The sequence below is a fragment of the Artibeus jamaicensis genome, unplaced genomic scaffold, assembly GCF_021234435.1.
Source record: "Artibeus jamaicensis isolate MK-2021 breed Jamaican fruit bat unplaced genomic scaffold, CSHL_Jam_final contig_240, whole genome shotgun sequence".
Taxonomy (NCBI): Eukaryota; Metazoa; Chordata; class Mammalia; order Chiroptera; family Phyllostomidae; genus Artibeus; species Artibeus jamaicensis.
In genome coordinates, this window is record NW_026521506.1 from 13465885 (window position 1) to 13483028 (window position 17144).

The following is a 17144-nucleotide window of genomic DNA, read 5'->3' on the forward strand; positions in this document are numbered from 1 at the left end:
AAGTGTAAGTAACAATTTCTTGATATCATATATAGGTTAACAAGTTTCCTACAGCTAGCTCCCTGAACTCAAAAAACCAGTGGGAAATGATCAGATGTACCTAGTCACTCAAAATTTAAAATTTCTGAATAATTTGGTAGTGGACCAATATAAATTAATGAATAGGTGAGCACTTAGCTCAACAAATATTTGTATCAGAAAGCATGCAGTCAAGAAATGATTAGAAATGAGGCCATAAAAACTTTCAGCCATGCCTGCAAATTCAACTAATCTGGATTTATATATAGTTCTCACTGTCCTACTTTAATGCTCAGTAAGAGTTCAAAGTATTTCTTCTCCACAAAAAACCAAAGTCTTTCTTTAAGTATATTATTTGGATTATGCTATTACAGTTTTCCTAATTTTTTCTCCCCTTTCTCCCCCCTCCAACCTGCATCCCCCAACCCTCCAGCATTCCCCCCTTTAGTTCATGTCCATGGGTTGTACATATAAATTCTTTAATTTCTCAATTTCTTATGCCATTCTTAACCTCTCCCCATCTATTTTATGCCTACCAATTATGCTTCTTATTCTCTGTACCTTCCCTGCTTTCTTCCCTTCCCCACTGAAAACCCTCAATGTGATGTCCATTCCTCTGATTCTGTTTCTGTTCTAGTGCTTTGCCTAGTTTTTGTTTTCATTTTTTCAGGTTCAATTTGACATAACTGTGAGTTTATTGTCATTTCACTGTTGATACTTTTTTATCTTCCCCTATTTCTTAGATAAGTCCCTTTAACATTTCATATAATAAGGGCTTGGTGATGATGAACTCCTTTAACTTGACCTTATCTGGGAAGCACTTTGTCTGTCCTTCCATTCTAAATGGCAGTTTTGCTGGATAGAGTAATCTTGGATGTATGTCCTTGCCTTTCATGACTTCAAATACTTCTTTCAGGCCTTCTTGCCTATAAGGTTTCCTTGAGAAATCAGTTGATAGTCTTATGGGAACTACTTTATATGTAACTCTTTCCTCTCCTCTTGCTGCTTTTAAGATTCTCTCCTTCTTTTTAATCTTGGGTAATGTAATTATGATGTGCCTTGGTGTGTCCTTCCTTGGGTCCAACTTCTTTGGAACTCTCTGAGCTTCCTGGACTTCCTGGAAGTCTATTTCCTTCGCAGATTGGGGAAGTTTTCCATCATTCTTTGTTCAAATAAGTTTTAAACTTGTTGCTCTTGTTCTTCTCCTTCTGGCACCCCTATGATTCAGATGTTACAGCACTTAAAGTTATCCCAGAGTTTCCTAAGCCTCTCCTCTCTGTTTTGAGTTCTTGTTTCTTCATTCTGTTCCAGTTGGATGTCCATTTCTTCCTTTTGTTCCAAATTGTTGATTTGAGGCCTGGTTTCCTTTCCTTCACTGTTGGTTCCCTGCATATTTTGCTTTATTTCACTTTGGGTAGCCTTCATTGCTTCCTTCATTTTGCGATGGAGCTCAATAAGTTCTGTGAGCATCTTGATTATCAGTGTTTTAAACTCTGCATCAGATAGATTGGCTATTTCCTCATCACTTAGTTCTTTTTCTGGAGTTTTGCTCTGTTCTTTCACTTGGGCCATGTTTCTTTGTCTTGGTGCACCAGTTAAGTTGTAAGGGGGTGGCCTTAGGTATTCATCAAGGTGGAGCAACTCTCTTTGCTTCATTGTAGCACTGTCTGTGGAGGGGAGGTCAGAGAGGGAACAATGCCAATCCCTTGCTCTGCTCTTGCCCCACTTTCCAATGAACTAGCTCTTGTGAGACTAGGAGTTTCTTTTGCAATGGCAACCCCCATGGTAGTTTACAGCTAGCCTTGAGTCTTTAGTTTGCCATTCAGCCAGATCCACCTCACCTGCAGGATCCAGTGCCTTGCAGCGTGTTCTTTCTGCTCAGGCTCCCATCTCCAGTCTCTGCCCCTCCTACCAGTCTGGGTGAATGTATCTTTAACACCTTGGTTGTTGGAGTTCCATGCAGTTTGATTTTCTGGCACTTCTGGCTGTTTATTGTCTTAGATTGATTGTTATCCTTCTTTTGGCTGTGCAAAGAAGCAAAGCATTTCTATCTACACCTCCATCTTGGCTGGAACTCTAAAACCAAAGTCTTCATTGTTCCAATTTTGACCACTTGAGAGTATGGACCTACAGTCCCAGAACCACTTCAAATCTGCATTAAAATTTTTTTCAAACCTAGATAATCTGTATTTATCAAAAATTGTTGTCTGTTCTTTCTAATCATAGCTGAAATAATATGAGACCCTCATGGGATTTCCATTCTCTGCCTTCAAAAACACAGTTATGAGACATGTATGTCCCAAAACAGTCTCCATTCACCACTGCTTCTTCATAGTTCAGCCTGCTTACAGTCTATTCCAGAATAAAGGAGACTTCATTGAGAGTACTGAGCATAAAAACTGAAGATTAAGAAATACCTTGCTGAGCCCTGGCTGGTGTGGCGTAGTGAATTGAATGTAGGAATGTGAAGCTAAAGATCACTGATTTGATACCCAGTCAGGGCATGTGCCTGGGTTTTGGGCCAGGTCCCCAGTTGGGGGCATGTGAGAAGCAACCAATTGATATAACTTGTGCATCGATGTTTCTCTCCCTCTCTGTCTCCCTCCCTTCCCCTCTCTTTAAAAATAAATAAAATCTTCACAAAAAATCTTGCTGATGCACAGTTGAGGGGTCTAACCAGTGCTCACTTTTCCTAGCTTAAATTTCCTTCTTGATGCTACCTCATCACTCAAAGCCTTTGAGGGCTTTTTTTTTATTGCTCTTTTTTAAAGAAGATTTTAAAGTGAAATTTATCAGTTCTCTATTATCCTTCTCCACTATGTGACTATTCTATGCAGCCTAAAACGAACACTTCAGCAGTAGAGATATACCTCCTCTTTTGCCACTCCCATCCATACCAGATTCAAAACATATGGATGACAGTTATATTCAAAAGTTATGAAAGCCAAAGTGCTTTCCTCTCATTTTACCCATAAACTTGGTCTATTAGATTTGATTGATCACCTACTAGTGCAATACACTGGTCTGGCTGCTGATCTCAAAGCATAGCCAGAAACTCATAAAGCTATATTACTCCTATGAGATCTGGAGGCATGACCTATGGTGTCAATAAGCTGGCTGTAAGGTTAAAAACCTCTAGTACAAATTGTCTGCTTCACTGTTAATTTACTAATTCACTTTATATTGATCTTCTTGGTAATCAAGTATTTGCTGAGCATCTGCTCCTTGCTTCATATTATGATTTCCTGAGTCCTCTATGCTGGATATCGTGGCCAGTGCTCTCAAGGACACAAAGGATGTGAGCATTTACTGTATTTAAATGATATAGATTCAAATGTAAACATCATAATCAAAATGTGCTTGCTTCCAGTGGGGACAAAGGATCTGGGAAAATATCCTTATACCCCCATTTTCTGGAGCTTGACATAAAACCAGGGTGGGAGCAGTGTTTTATAAAAGAGAGGATCCTGGGAAGATCTTTCTCAGGCCCTGCCTCAGCTCTGCAAAATGATGAAGCTTAGCCTCATCTTCGTCGAGCAAGTGAGAAATTGGCCCATGAGAATAATGCCTGAAAGCACCAGAACCCAGAAACCCAGGTTGTTAATTATGTATTAAGCTCATTTGATGAGGAATTTTGATGTTTTTTTGGTGTATTTAACCCTCTGTATCCTGTATTAGTATTTCCATCCATTTGTGCTTTCATAATTTTAAGAGCAAGAAGCACTGGAGAACCAAATGAGAATACACCTTTTACATTTGAACATGCATTTCCCATTCGCAAACCATTCATCACAAAAGGAGAAAAATTGGAGGCAGTTATAGCTTGGAGGCATATGAATAAACCTTAGAAGGCCCTTTAGGCTCAATGAATATGAGAAAGTAACATCTCTATGTCAGATGTCTTCCACTGACATCTGATTATAACTGTAATCACCTATATAAAATCAAGTGTGTGATTTTTTTTATTTCACTGTATAATAAGGGTCAAGATATAGAAGTGGTTACGTACAAGTGGTGAGTTTTAATTATCATTTTATTTCACAATTTCTTATGTTTGAAACATGCAGAGAAAACAAAGACATACCTAGCATATGCTGAGAGATTTCTACTCAGTTGTCCAAACAAGTCTCACTGGATAGAAATGATGAAGGACCCACAGGGTAGTCTGCAAGTACCTGTGGGCAGTAAATAGAAAAGACAGGGCCAGATAATTACTGAAGAAGTTTCCAATAATTTCTGAGTACTCTCAATAATCCCAAACAAGAGCTCTGAAAAACAAAACTTCAACTCATGTTTATTTTAAACTAAACATAATGACTTTGGAAAAGTTAATTCCACTATCAGAGGCTATTAAACTAGAAAATAATTATGTAAGCTTCCTTTGAGGACTCCATTCTTTGACTCTATGATTCTGTGTAGAATATACTTAAAAAGCACATTGGATTTCCCAAGAGAGTTCAAATAAAAGATATTTCCCCACCAGTTAGATGACATGTGTTAAATTGGGGCTTGGAAAATACAGTAACCATATAAAAATACTAGAGAACGAGTAGGTGAGTATGCTGGATTTGGCAAACAGGAAGAGGGGATTCTCAAGCCCCAACAGGCATTCATTTATCCATCATTCCATAAACAAATATGTATGGCATAGTAGCAAGCATAATATTAAGCTCTAGGTATAAAAGAATAAAAAGAAAAAAAGCATGCTTTCATAAAACTGTCATTTAAGCAGGGGGATAGACAATATACACATATAAAACATAGAAAGCCAGATGGTGGTAACTGTTAAAGAAAACAGAAAAGTTAGGGGAATAAGATATGCCAGTGATAATGGGAATATGCTTGCTGCCTTGTATAAAGTGTTCTGGGGTCCTGGCTGGTGGCTTGGTTGGTTGAATCATTGTTCCATACACCAAAAGGTTGCAGGTTTGACTCCCAGTCAGGGCACATACCTAGGTTTGCAGATTCAATCCCCTATCCCCAGTTGAGACACGTATGGGAGGCAACCAATCAATGTTTCTCTTTTACATCAATCCCTCTCCCTCTCTACCCTTTCCTCTCTCTCTAAAATCAGTAAAAACGTATCTTCAGATAAGGATTTAAAAAAAAATAAAGTAGCCTGGAAAGGTCTGACTGATAATGATGACATAACAGGGTCTTGAGGAAAGTGAAAGAGCAAATAGATGTACAGTGCTCCAGGCAGGAGGAAGAAAGAATAAAAAGGTCCTCAGTTGGGAGTGTGCTTGGCATGTTAGAAACAGAATGCGAACCTATGTGGCCAGAGAACAGTACAGAAATATGAAGAGAAAAAAGATGTGAAACTTTTGTAAAAGAGCAGGAGACTGAATGTACCAATAACCTTGCTGAGTAGCACAAAGGGCCAACCAAGAGCCAACCTCATGAATTTATAGTAAGACCAATCAGCGTATCTGTGATTTTTTTCTCCAGCTACATTCAGCTGCCCAGCTGTCATGGTGCAGATGTGCATTAGGCAGAGCCTTGAATTTAACTTTGCTTGAGATTTTGCCACTCATAAATAACCAAGCAAGAGGAGAAAGGAAGCTGAAGATGTAGGGAAGGAAGTAATCGTAAATATGGACCAGAAAGGATGAAATAGGAATGGAGAACAGAAAGATGGAAAGGCCTAAATCTTATGAAATACTGGGGTGAGTGGGTGGGGTAGAAGTATAAAAAGACCAGGAGTTCAGCTCTCATTTCAGTAGATATAATTCTGCCCCCCTGCTTCTAAGCAGCTGTCAACTACTTGTACACTTTCTCCATTTCTCCTCCCACTTTCTTTTCTGTTCTATTCATTCTCACTCTGGCCCCAAGGCTGGAAGTAACTGATGAGAACGGGGTGGGGTACAGGCGGTGGAAAACTGAATGTTAGGAGTTATGTGGACAGGGTTAGAGACAGGCATGATCAGATGGAGGAGGGGGAACAAGGAATGAAAACCATCTGCTTTCTTTTTTTACTCTCCCATGTCTGGGTTAATGGTCAATACATCAAGAGGCTCATTGCCTCTAGGGTATTAACAATTAGGTCCTGTCATTAGGTTTGGTCCCAGCTTCAGTGGGCATGGTTTTTCAAAACGATTGGATCACAGCAGACTCTGTTTCTCTCTCGGCTTTAAAGGTGTATTTCTGCACTCCGCAAATGTCCAAGTCATTGTATAGCACAGAAATGCCATTACTCTGCTTCTTGACATACACTACACATAAATCTCTCCATAGGAGGTCCTGACGAAAATGGAAAGAATTCTCTGGACTAGCAAGTTGTTCCCATGAAGTATTCAAGCTTTGAACTTTTTCTGAGAGGCAGTTTTGTCAAAGCTTTTTTTTGTTTTGTTTTTCATGCTTTTAAAATTATGTTAGTTCTTTTAATAAACATAGTTGATTAAGAAACCAGAATGCAGATGATTTTCCAGAAGTTAAATATTATTACAAAAGAGTGGTATTTCATGAGAAAGTGCATACTTATTACATTGAAATGTAATGATAAATGAGGCTTTCTGGAAATTAATTCTTTTTCTCCTATTGGAACCTTCTTAGTATTTTGCAGCACTTTCTGCTAAGATTGCATTTATTTGCTATTCACTTACTAACCAAAATATTTGTTGATACCTACTCAACTATGGACATTGATTATGAACAAGATCTGAAGATGAAGCAATAAAATATTCCTGACCTCAGAAAGATTTGAAACAGGTATACAATGAATGGCAGTACATGAAAAAACATGTTAAGTAAAATTCAAGTAGTGTAATGTAAGAATCCACGCATTTTCTGCCATCTCAGTTTCTTCTAGCATTCCCTCTCTGCATAGAATTCCCTAGTAATCTCCCTATTTCTGTCTTAGTTCTACCCTTCCTTTTAAGACTGTGTTTGAGTCTCACTTTATTCAGAAGATCGCCAGGCCTGACTTTTCCTGTCCTAGAATTCACAAAGCATTCACTTTTTATAAGACTGTCACTTAGCCTGTGCTACCTTGCATTGTTGCTTCATATGATCTGACCACAAAATTAATAAATACCAGGAAACAATGACTTTGTTTTCAGTCTGTGTAGAGTGAAGTTTTCCTTCATCAAGGGAAATCATAAAGTTGGACAAGTAACTGTCCTCGAAGAGTTGGGACCAAAGAATTCTAAGTTTCCTTAAGAAAATGGTATCCAAAGTTTAAAAATAAGGGCTGAAAGAGCAGGAAGAGATGAAATTAAATGGGATGGAACTGTTACTGGAACATCAAGCTGACTATGACACGAAGACTAGGTTATATAAGACAGGAGACCAAACAGGTGAAGACTACTATCTATCAAATTTAAAATGTGTATACACTTAATGAAGCAATTCTATTAAGGTTTTGTCCAATAGATATAATCGCAAAACTGTGTAAAACTTTTTTAAAAAGATTTTATTTATGTGCTTCTTTATAGAGAGGAAGGGAGGAAGAAAGAGAGGGAGAGAAACATCAATGTGTGGTTGCCTCTCACACATCCCATACTGGGGGCTTGGCCTGCAACCCAGGCATGTGCCCTGACTGGGAATTGAACTGACCTTTGGGGTCGCAGGACAGCATTCAATCCACTGTGTCACACCATCCAGGGCTGTGTAAATCTTTTTAACAATCAGCATCTTTACTTATATAATTTTTAAAGAGACCTATAAAATGAGACTTTTTCCATGGTCTTGAAATATTGACAAAGGTGCCAAATCAGGAACAAGAACATTATATAAAAATTGCTACACACATGAAGAATATTGATAGCTTTCAAAAATTATTTGAAGTAGGAAAATTCATTAATAAGGAACACTGTGGCATTTCCCCTGCTCCTATGTCCAACTCAAGTGTGGGGCTGAAATTGGGGGATTGTTTCCAAAAGAGATGTATGATTGCATCTCATACCCTGGCTGCATACTTATTGAGTAGCCAAAATGTTTAAGTTCAAACTCATGTACTAGAGTGTAAGAGACCAGAGGACACTTGACATGGTTACTCTGGATATGCATGGGCAAAGAAACTAGTGCCTGACTTGAACTGGGAAGTTATGATACAGAATGAAGTGGCCCCCATGACAGGGAAAGACAAGGCAATAGTAACACAAGTTCCACTCTCTCTATTTGGAGAAGAAATCGTACAAGATTGATGTACTAAGTGGAAGATAAGAGAACTATAACCTCATGAAGAATATCATCCCAAAGGAACTGTCTGCCAGAAAAATATGACCTCCAAGAAAGAGGCCCTTAGATATATAACAGGAGAGTGGAAAATAAGGGAGGAAAATAAAAGACTAGCTGGATCCTCTGGTACTTTACTCTATATCAAATCCCTATGCCCCCTCCCCCAAATTTTGAGGAGATACTTTGTTTTTTAAGTATATTTTATTGACTACGCTATTATAGTTGTCCCATTTCCCCCCCTTATTGCCCTCCACCCTGCTCCTCCCCTTCCAAATCCCCCACCTTAGTTCATGTCTATGGGTTGTACATACAATTTCTTTAACTTCTACATTTCATATACTATTCTTAACCTAACCTTGTCTATTTTGTACCTACCATTTATGCTACTTATTCCCTGTAACTTTTCCCCCTTTCCCCCACTCCCACTGATAATCCTCCATGTGAGTTTCTCTATTTCCATGAATCTGTTCCTGTTCTAGTTGTTTGCTTAGTTTGTTTTTGTTTTCTTTTTATGTTTGTTTGGTGGTAGATGTGAGTTTGTTGTCATTTTCCTGTTCATATTTTTGATCCTCTTCTCTTTCTTAGATAAGTCTCTTAACATTTCACATAATCAGGGCTTGGTGATGATGAACTCCTTTAAACTTGACCTTATCTGAGAAGCACTTGATCTACCCTTCCATTCTAAATGGCAGTTGTGCTGAATAGAGTAATCTTGGATGTAGGTCCTTGCCTTTCATGATTTCAAATGCTTCTTTCCAGCCCCTTCTTGCACGTAAGGTTTCCTTTTAGAAATCAGCTGATAGTCTTATGGGAATCCCTAGGTAGGCAACTGTCTCATTTTCTCTTGCTGCTTTTAAGATTCTCTCCTTCTCTTTAATATTGAGTAATGTAATTATGATGTGCCTTGGTATCTGCTTCCTTGGGTCCAATTAGTTTGGGACTCTCTGAGCTTCCTGGACTTCCTGGAAGTCTATTTCCTTTGCCAGATTGGGGAAGTTCTCCTTCATTATTTTTTCAGTAAGTTTTCAATTTCTTGTCCTTCCTCTTCTCCTGTTGGCACCTCTATGATTCAGATGTTAAAACATTTAAAGTTGTCTTGGGGGTTCCTATGCCTCTCCTCTTTTTTTTTTTAATTCTTGTTTCTTCATTCTGTTCTGGTTGAATGTTTATTTCTTTCTTCTGGTCCAAACCATTGATTTGAGTCCCAGTTTCTTTCCTGTCACTGTTGGTTCCCTGTATATTTTCCTTTTTTAAAAAAATTTTTATAGCCTTCAATTTTTCCTCTGTTTTGCAACCACACTCAACTTTTTCTGTGAGCATCCTGACTACCAGTGTTTTGCACTGTGTATCTGATAGGTTGGCTATCTCTTTGTCGCTTAGTTGTATTTTTTCTGGAGCTTTGATCTGTTCTTTCATTTGGGCCATATTTATTTTTATCTTGACACACCTGTTATGTAGTAAGGGGCAGAGCCTTAGATATACACCAGAGCGGGGTAACTCTTGTTGCTGCCTTGTGATGCTGAATGTGGGGGAGGGGTCCGAGAGGGAACAGTGTCACCTACTTGGCTCTCTGCCCATTTTCAGTCACTTCCCCTGCTATCCACAAGCAAATTGGGCTCTTCTGGTGCCTATTCCAGGTCGGTGGTTTTGTATACATTCTAGGTCCATGTGGGTCTCTCCAATGAACTCTCCCATGAGGCTAGGAGTTTCTCCCACTACCACCATGACCCCAGCAGGTTTTTTCAGTCAGAGGTTTGGAGGCTTTATTTCCCCTGGCTGTAACATTGGGTTGAGTAGTCTGTCTTGCTCTCCAGTTGTTCCTCCCAGTTTATCTGCACTCAAATGTGGGACCTCCTGCTCCACCAGCCACAGCCTTGCCCACACTGGTCCTCCAGCATCCACCTTGCTACAAGTCCTCTCCACCTCAGCTGCCCATCTCTGCCCATCCTACTGGTTCAGATGAATGTTTCTTTTTTAACTCCTTGGTTGTCGAACTTCCATACAGTTCAATTTTCTGTCAGTTGTGATTCTTTTTTGTTTTTAAATTTGTTAGTGTCTTTCTTTTGGTTGTGCAAGGAGGCACAGTGTATCTACCTATACCTCCATCTTGGCTGGAAGTCCTCACATATTGAGGAGATACTTTGAAAATACAAATGGAGTGGATTCTGTGGCTGTGGATCAATTAAGGATTTGGGGGGGGCTCACACAACCCAAGGGGGAGCTGTAGAATTTTTATTTCCAAGACAAGGAGGACAGCAATTCAATGTATCTTCAGCTTGGTTAAAGATCTATGACACAGCTGAGTAAGAGTTTACATAGCTGCTTTTTGGAAAAATGAACTGAAGACTATACTAAATGCCACAAATGAAAAACCCTTATCAGGACTTCAAAATACCAATCTGTCTTATCTGAGTGATCAGTTCCCTAACAAGAAATGCTAAGTTGCCCTAATTTGTTCATTGCATTTTTTAAATTTTGTCCTGCAGTATCCTTAAAAACAGATTCCCAAAACTTAAATCATACCTCTAACCCCTTAAAAAAGTGATTCTCATTCATCTTCCTACTTAAGTGGTACCTCATTCTGCATACCTGATCTTCCCCCCTCCATTTTCTACCTTTAAAAGTGTGAAGATGTATATGAGAGACACAGAAGAAGAGAGGGAAGGAAAAAGGGAGAGAGGGAGAGAGAAAGAGAGAGAGAGATGCAAAATGAAAGAAAGTCAGTGTTCTCACAGTTATCTGGAGCTTTGCAGCTCCTGCTTCTGAGGTCTCTAACCTGCCATTTGACAAAAACAGGGTTCTGCTCTCAACTTGGTCATCTTGGTAAGAAAAAGAATTGACAAAGCTCAAATGAGAAAATTAGCAACTTCTGTAGACTTATATCTTTGAAAGATTCCCTCAGAGTCCAACAAACTACCCCATGCCCCTTCTTTTCCTGCTGCTATTTTGGTGTTTATTTTATTTTATTTTTATAATACTTTATATATTTATTTTTAGAGAGGGGAAGGGAGGAAGATAAACATCAATGTGTGGTTGCCTCTCATTTACCCCTACTGGGGGCCTGGCTCAAAACCCAGAAAAGTGCCTTGACTGGGAATCAAACCAGCGACCCTTTGGATTGAGTGTAACTCAATCCACTAAGCCTCACCAGGGCTATTTTGGTGATGTTTATATGATGCTGCTAATGGAGACCATTGTCAAAGTAAAGAAGTCAGAGAGCTAAAAAGTTCTGCTTCTTGTTCTGAGCTACATGTATTAAAAAGCATAAACAAATAAATATGCCACATTCTTTCAGAGGCCCCAGGAGCCTTAAAAAATACGTACTGAACCCTATGCAATGGCTCTGTTTACATTTTCCCTCCACAGGACTCTGGCATAATGGGAAAGTCTTTACTTGCCTTGAATGAACCCTTAAAAAATAAAGGGGAAAAGGATAAAAAACTTAAACATAAGCCACAACACCATAAAAGTACAAGAGGAAAACAAAGGCAGTAACAAATTTCAAATATCCCACACAGCAGTATTTTTGCTGATATATCCTCTAGGGCAAGGGAAACAAAGGAAAGAATGAACAAATGGGACTTCATCAAATTAAAAACCTTCTACATGGCTAAAGAAAACAACAAAATGGAAAGGGAACAAACCATATGGGAGAACATATTTGCCAATGATACCTCGGACAAGGGTTTGATCTCCAAAATATAAAAAGAACTCACATGAGTCAACACCAGGAAGACAGGCAATCCAATTAAAAAATGGGCAAAGAACCTGAACAGACACTTCTCCAAGGAGGACATACCTAGGGCCCACAGATATATGAAAGAATGCTCAGCATCACTAGCCACGAGAGAGATGAAAATTAAAACCACAATGAGATACCACTTCACACTGGTAAGAATAGCCATCATTAACAAATCAAGAAACAAGTACTGGTGAGGATGTGAAGAATAGGGAACCCTAGTACATTGCTGGTGGAAATGCAGACTGGTGAAGCCACTGTGGAAAACAGTATGGAATTTCCTCAGAAAAGTAAAAATGGAAGTGCCTTTTAACCCAGCAATTCCACTGCTGGGATTATAGCCTAAGAACCCTGAAACGCCAATGCAAAAGAACTTGTGTACCCCAATATTCAAAGCAGCACAATTTACAATAGTCAAGTGCTGGAAACAGCCTAAGTGCCCACCAATAAATGAGTGGATAAAAAAACTGTGGTACATTTACACAATGGAATACTATACAGCAGAAAGAAACAAGGAATTCCTACCTTTTGCAACAGCATGGATGGAACTAGAGAGTATTATGCTAATTGAAATAAGCTAGGCAGTGAAAGACAAATACCATATGATCTAACCTATAACTGGAACCTAATGAAGAAAACAAAGGAGCAAATATCACCAGAGGCATGGAAAAAAGGAACAGACTACAGTGACCAGAGGGTTGGGGAACAGGGATAAGGGGAGAAAGAAAGGGAAGGGGCTAAGTCAAGGAACAGGTATAAAGGAAACATGGACATGGACAGCAGGGTAGGGATTGACTGTGGGAGTTGGGGGAGGATGGAGTAGGGGAGATCAATGGGGGAAAACTGGAGAACTGTAAAACAACAATTAAAAGCAAGCATAAATTTAAGCATTATAGATTATTAAAATGTAATTTATTGATAATAAAAAACCAAAAACTGTTAGCAGCATTTAGTAAATGGCCAGTTATTCACCATTGCTTCAACCGTAAATTGGTACAAACTTTTTGGAACACAATTTAGCAATATCTATAAAAATTCTAAATTCACACATCTACAGTCACTTCCAGGAATCTCTCCAAATAGCAGCACAAGCTCATAAACGTGTGCTTAAGAAGGTGTGGCTCAGTGGACAGTGCCATCCTGCAAACCAAAAGGTAGCTGCTTTGATTCTTAGTCGGGCACATGCCTGGGTTGTGTGCAAGAGCCCCAGTAGAGGGCACTCAAGAGGCAACCACACACTGATGTTTCTCTCCTTCTCTTTCTTCCTCCCTTCCCCTCTGTCTAGAAATAAATAAGTAAAATCTTTTAAAAAAGAATGCCTATTACATGAATTTTTAGTAGGAAAATAAAAGCTGGAAAAAAAAACCCAAACCAACAAAGACTAAAATGAATAGTATAACAAGTAAATAATCCAATATCATGAACTATTTAAAAAATTAAACTCTTAGATTTAAATCGTACACTACTTTCTTGAGGAATAAATGCTTCTTTTCTCTTCTTTTTTAAAAAAATAAATTACTTTATTGTTGTTCAAGTACAGTTGTCTGCATTTTCTCCTCACCACTCTCCCCACCTCAACTTTTTTAAAAAAATTACTTTATTGTTCAATGTTCTTTCCTTACTAATCCCCAATTATTGTCAATCACAGCCTATTGTCATCCTGGTCTTCGTCCTCTGATTAGAATGGGCCATTCTAGCTGGAGTGGAATTAAAAAGTCCTTCCAGGGTTGATGTAAGGATGTGACTGGGATCTCACACCAGGAATCCATTATCCTAGCTATTGAGTTACTTAACCTTCAGCCCTGGGCTCAGGCTCCACACAGGGCTGATATCTCTCTGGGCCCTGAAGAAGCAGATGGAAGGGGCTGGCCATGTGAACTGGACTGTTATCTCTCACCTCCTGAGGGACAGAACAGCTGTGGGCATTAAAACAGGAGCATAATCCTGGCAGAGACTGGTAAAGGATGTTCAAAGGAATTGCTGGGGCCTACCTCCCAGTTTGGCTAAACATCATCAGAAACTATGAGTGAGTATATGGACAATGAATTGGCAAACTTCCCCCCAACTATAGGACTAGCAAAACTTTACTGTTCTGAGTCTAATGTCAAGGACCTTTGGACTGTATTCTGAACATTGCAAGTAATACATTGTAAACAGCCTGGATTCCTTTTGCGCATCTGAAAAAAAAAAGGAAGAAGAAAGGAAGACATGACTACCCAAACAGTAGTAGCCTTCAGGAAGAAACACTGGGTTACCATTGAAACTCTAAACTTTTAACCAATGATCAGGACCTATCTCAAATATTGACTTCTTCATAAAGTTGTCCATCATTTTCCCAGCCTAGTGCTGTCCCTCTTCCCTTAATTCTTGCTTCTTATCTCTGTGAATTTTAAAATTCATAAGCACCTAAAGAGCAGCAGGGTACATGTACATAACTACCGGGCACCAAAATCATATACCCCACACAGCTTATTGTCTACAGTGACATGAGTCTACTACCATTCCAATAGTAAAGTCACCAATATGACTTTACTATTTGCAAAGATTCTTGCCCAGGAAGATCCAACTTGCAAATAGCTTTACTGTTCATTCCAGCAACTCTTCAATAGGAATCATTCACTGACAGTTTGTACCCTAAGACTTTTTAAACCTCCTGCCTCCAAATCCCTGTCTTGTCATGACCACTTGTTCTAACCCATTTCATGTCATGATCTTAACTAATCCTAATCAAGTCCCCACCTTCCAGGAGAGCAGTCTTCAAAGTCGCAATATCCCAGGCTTTCCCTTCCTCTTTTAAAACACTGTTAGACTTTGTCAATATGAAGTTCTCCCTGACAGTGGCAAGTAACACACTCAGCTAGCTTTTTCTGGGGAAAAAGGTTGTGCCAGTAACATTATGGGGAGCCAGTATTCCACATGCCCATTCAATTAATGTTAAATCAAGTAATGAATTCATCAGGTTGGTTTGAATTTGACAGGCATAAGGTAATTGTAAACATTGTAAAAAGAGTTCTTACACTGGGGTTGGATTCGAAGACATCAGAAGGGATTTTGATTTGTTTGTTTTTATATCCCTATTTCATAATTACTACCTTTATGGGTTTTGTTTTTCCATGCTTTTGACCATACACACGAGATCACATGTGATAGAGCCCACATACTCCAGTGTAGGGGCTAACTTGAAGCCAACAATACAGTGGAACACCTGCTTTCTTTTTCTTAGAGTCTACATGTTTCTGCTCAATAAGCTGAACACTTGTGGAATTTTGGGACCCACTTATGCTTACTTCTCTGAGGATCTGCTGAGGAACTGTGCAGGCTTTGGCTGAGCATGTCACTCACAATTTGGTACAGAGAAGGAAAGAAAAATAGATTCATAACAGCAGGTAGATCAATAGTACATTGATTTATTCAGTGCCTTCTGACAAAGGTCAGAATTCATGACAATTTCCTTGGGAACTTGCAATTTTCTCACTGAAAAAGACCATGAGCTGTAGTGGGCATTTTCTATGGCAGCTGATTTCAGTAATTTCCAGTGCATTTTTTTCATTTGTGCCAAGGGGTGACATATACAGACAGCAACTTTCAAACACTGAGACACAGGGATATTCATTCTCTATTTCCCATAGAGAATCATGAAATTTGTGCCACAAAAACTTGTTCAAGCTTCTTATTTCTAAATGAGAAAAATAAGCCCATGGAGAAATGACTTGCTAAACAGCATCAATTCCTTTACATTCTTTAAATACCAGCATACATGATGAAAAAGCACACATCCAAATGGCTAACACCTGAACTCAAATTCTGTGCAGTTTTTTTTCCAAGGCACAATAAGGATTTCCATTTATGTCTTCTGGATATGTGAAAACAAACAAAGCATATATCTAGAAGGAACCAATATCTTCTCAACTTACAAATGCTTATGTTGGCTAAAAATAGGCACAAAGACTGAATGAACCATCAAAATAAATTATGGGAAAAGTTGGATTTCATTGGTATGGAAAAAAATTAGGCTGGTTCTCAAGAATACTAGACATGTCCTAACTAATGCACCAGAGTGGATTGCTACCAAATAATTGACTTTCAGTGCTAAGGTTATGGTTTTTTCATTATAAAAAGGGGGTTAGAAATGATGGCCAGCCACCAGAGGGAGATGTTTACTCTTTTGAGAGGCTTTAACCTCTGGCTATAGCCACAGGACAATAATGGTGACTAATAATTGAGGCAGCATAGGCAAACAACCTTAATTTATATTAAGAAACCAAGAATAACAGCATTACAACATGGACAAAATGGATAAATTCCTAGAAACATACAATCTTCCAAAACTAAATCAGGAAGAATCAAAAACTACAAATAGATTACACTCAGTGAAACTGAAGCAGTAATCAAAAAAACCCTAAGAAAAGCCCTGGACTGGATGGCTTCACAGGTGAATTTTACCAAACATTTTGAGAAGAACTAACACCTCTCCTTATCAAACGATTTCATAAAATTCAAGAGGCGAGAAGACTCCCAAGCTCATTTTACAATTCCAGCATTACCCTAATTCCAAAACCAGATAAAGACACTACAAAGAAAGAAAATGACAGGCCAGTATCCTTGATGAACATAGATGCTAAAATTCTCACCAAAATACAAGCAAAATGAATACAGCAATGCATCAAAAAGATCATACATCATGATCAAGTGGATTTATTTTGGAAATGCAAGGTTGGTACAACATTTGTAAATCAATAAATGTGATTCCTCACATAAACAAAATGAAACATAAAAAACACGTGATCAGTTGGCTATTCTAGATGGCAGAGAAATAAGTAGAAGTTACACTAACTCCCTCCAAGGACTAATCTGGAATTACAACTAAATTGTGGAGAAATAATTTGAAACAAACTACTGAACACTACTGGGAGAGAAGCCTTATAATCTTGGACAGACAGAAGAAATAGCTTAAACACACCATGACTGCTAGGGAGTGTGGAGTGGACACAAGAGGGCTCGTTGGGTGCCCATGGGTAGCAGCTGAAGTGTTGGAGGGATATTTAAGTGGCTTAGGGGAACCTCCTGAGAAGTGTGGTGTCTAAACTCCTAGCTTGGCTCCCCACCCTGAAACACCAGAGCCCACAAAGTACACAGATAACATCTAGCTATGAAAAGCAGCAGAGTTTCTGTCTGCCAGAGACAAACAGCTGGAGACACAAACAGTCAT